Below are 3,550 nucleotides of genomic sequence, written 5' to 3' on the forward strand. Positions count from 1 at the left end.
GATTATCCGTCACTGCGGGAGCAGGGCATCAGGCTAGTTGGCATAGCCACCTTCCCCATGGTGAGCTTTGCTTGGTTGAGACGCTTTTTCTCCCCCCCTTGCTCCTCGGCTGACCAAGTAGGAACAATCGGGCCCTATTCGATGGCTGCAACACCTGAAAGAGATATTGATGCGAGACCCGATCAAAAGCTTTTTCAAAGTCTAAATTTAAGATGACAAGCCGGGTGTTTCTGTCTCTAGCGTAATCAATGATGTCTCGAATCAGTACGAGGCTGTCGGTGAGTTGTCTCCCATAGATGGCACAAGCCTGGTCTGGGTGAATTACCTCCTCTAAAACAGAGGAAATCCGTGTCGCTAAAACCTTTAGACTAAAAAAGTTTACAGTCAAAGTTTAAAAGTGTGATGGGTCTCCAATTCTTTAGGTCAGTCTTATCATTTTTTTGATAAAGTAGAGTCACTATTCCCACTCTAAAATTGTCAGGAAGTCGGTCGAGTTTTTCAAAATCTTTAAAAACATCTAAAATATCTGATGATAAAAGGTCCCAAAAGGTCAGATAGAATTCTGCAGGAAGCCCGTCTAAACCCGGAGCTCGACTTCTCTTAAAACCTGTTAGGCATTTTTTTAACTCTAAAGCAGTAAAATCCTGTGTCAAGTGTGCATTCTCTTTTACGGTTTTGTCAACGAATTTTAAAATTTCTGCCGATGTTTCCAAGTGCACTGGTTTCTCTTTGTACATGTTACTATAAAAGGTATGTAGAGTTTCAATCATCTCTTGTGTGGATTTTGTTAAAAACCCATCTTCTCTCTTTAGATTTTGAATACAATCCTTTTTATTTATAACTTTCTTAAAAAAGTACCGTGTGCATTTTTCACCTTCCTCAATTTCCTGCTCCCTGCTTCTTACAAAAATTCCTTTACTCTTTATTTCTGCTAAAACTGACATTTCCTTTTTGACATCTTTGATTTCTTCATTAAAGTCTATGCCACACTGATTTAGTTTAAAGTAGCGCTGTAAGCGTTTCTGTAGTTCCATCATACATCTATTCTCTTTCCTTTTTTTACGTTTACCTTGCTGTTTAAAAAAAGTCTGGGTCGTTTCCTTCACCATTTCCCACCATTGTGCATGTGTTTCGTAGAGGTCTTGAAGGGTCTGCCACTCTTTATAACATTCCCTGTACTGACTGACTATGATTTCATCCTCCAACAGGGAACAGTTGAGTTTCCACAGACCACTTCCTACCGTCACACCAGAAGGGGGTGAAAGGGTGCAGGAGAGCATAAGGTGGTCTGAAAAGAAAACAGGGGTTAATCTAACATCAGTGGGTGGGCAATCTCTAGTAAAGAAATAATCAATGCGAGAGGCTCTGGTGCCATCATGACTAAACCAGGTGAAGCCCTCCTCTCTGGGATGCATGGTTTTAAAACAGTCAGTAAGCTTAAAATCCCTGCACATGCCCTGAAGTAAAATCGAAGTCTTATCCATTTTAAAATCTCCCCCTGCTCTTTTCCTATCTTTCCTGCTCAAGATACAGTTAAAATCCCCTCCTACAACTAAAGGTACTTGCCCGAGCATGTAAAGCTGTATATCTTCTAAAATGTCATACCTGTCATTTTTTCCATTGAAACCATAAATATTTAAGAGGTTAAAGTCTTGCCCCATAAAATTCAAGTGTGCTAAAAGTGCCTGTCCTTCTCTCACCACTGTGCTACCTTTCACCAGAACATGCGGATTTTTAATTAGAATGGCCACACCATAATCTTTATTTTGATTTGAGCCACCCCATATCGATAAATGGGGCCACATTTCCTCCCATTGTCTATGGTTTTTTAAAAAAGGTAGTCCACATTCTTGTATTAAAAACAAATCTGATTTTATGGAGTCTAAGGATAAAATACTCTGGGCTCTTGTCTTTGATTTCACACTTCTCACATTTAGTGTTGAGAAGGTGAGAACCATTAAAAGGATAAAGGAAAGTAGGTATGTCATTTTCGTTTTTCTAAGTTATCAAAACAAATTACACACTCAGGTTATTTCTTGGGAAACTAGCTCTTCCTTCATTTCTTTAGGTAAAAAGTGAGTAGGGTGATCTATATTTCCTTTTCGGACTCTCGGTGTTGGCCTCTGACGCAATGTTGCATTTAACTTTGAGTCCCTGGGGGTTGATTGCAGAGCTAAAGTTAAAAAGAGACCTCATTTGGTGAGTCGGAGGGGAAGACTCTAGGTTCTTCCACTGAAGAACTGTCTGAAAGGGACCTAACCCTTCCCCTGTTCTCTGATACCACTGGGGAATCAGAGGACAACTCAGATGCCGTCCTCTTCGGCTGTTGACCATCGGGGAGTATCTTCACTAGACTCACCTGTCTGCTCTTCCTCCTCATTTAGTGTATCTCCACCCTCTGCCTGTGAATTCTCACAGACTTAAGCACTGAGTGGTGAGGCCTCTACAGGCCCTACCCCTTTTTGCTCCTCACTTCCAACCCAAGCTTTTGGCGGGAAGTTTGAATTTATTGGGTCAACCTCTTCACTTTGTTCACCAACTGCCACCTCTGGTCCTTCTCTTTGTTGGCTTGACTGTGGCTTTAGCGTCTTTAATTTGTTGGCAAAAGATTTAGGGCAATCTCTGAAGAGGTGATTTAATTCTCCACAGAGATTACATTTCCTGCCATTTGGACACTCCAAAAGTGTGCCCAATTTCTCTGCTCTTCCCACATATCACCTTGGTACAAGCCTCAACCAGGTGCCCATGCTCACCGCACTTGCGGCAGAGCTTGGGCTGCCCCTGGTAGTGGATGTAACCTTGGTTTTCGAGGTGGCCAGAGTGTCACTTTGCATCTCCGCCCACCCGCTGCACTGAGCACTCTTCAGCCCTTTTAAATGGTATAACTTTGTACTCCCGCACGCTCCAGCAAGCACCATTCAAGCAACAACTTTGCACTCCAGCTTCGAACATCGGCACAGTCGCAACAAGTAAGGCGACTCTACTCAGAGAAGTCACTCTGCACAGTAACAAGATTTCTTTTGTACAGACAGAAAGGGCTTCATCCGCATAGGTAAAGCCTGCCAAAAATAGAAACAACTCATTAGTGCTGCTCTCCACAGAAGTCTTTAGTAAAAGGCCAAAGACTTGTACGTTATGAAGAGAAACCAGAATACGATTATCCGTCACTGCGGGAGCAGGGCATCAGGCTAGTTGGCATAGCCACCTTCCTCATGGTGAGCTTTGCTTGGTTGAGACGCTTGCTCCCCCCCCTTGCTCCTCGGCTGACCAAGTAGGAACAATCGGGCCCTATTCGATGGCTGCCTTGTCTTTTACTGTGTGCAAAAGACAAGGCAACAACTAAAACACCACGGGAACACCGTATTGAGGCTTTGTTCTGACCACTCATTCGGTGTCGCGTTTCTTTCAAGCAATTCTCCCGGTTAGCCCACACTCGGCTCGCTCCCAGAGCCGTGTTAAAGTCTACTTCGCATTCACTCTCTTTTCTCAGCAGACTCTTGGGATTTTATCTATAAAATGAATTCCTTCACTCAAACTATGTTAAAACTGC

The 3,550-nt window shown here is 43.0% G+C and overlaps 1 non-coding gene across 1 annotated transcript; it reads right to left on the reverse strand.

Annotated features, from left to right (window-relative positions):
- Positions 1-3,041: 3,041 nt before the first annotated feature.
- On the reverse strand, positions 3,042-3,155 carry LOC140318710 (U5 spliceosomal RNA). The gene has a single exon (XR_011917862.1). It is a non-coding gene; the product is annotated as a U5 spliceosomal RNA (small nuclear RNA).
- Between the last annotated feature and the right edge of the window lie 395 nt (positions 3,156-3,550).

The sequence above is a fragment of the Leuresthes tenuis genome, unplaced genomic scaffold (genome assembly GCF_036924035.1).
Source record: "Leuresthes tenuis unplaced genomic scaffold, fLeuTen1.0.hap1 SCAF_11, whole genome shotgun sequence".
In the NCBI taxonomy this organism is placed as follows: domain Eukaryota; kingdom Metazoa; phylum Chordata; class Actinopteri; order Atheriniformes; family Atherinopsidae; genus Leuresthes; species Leuresthes tenuis.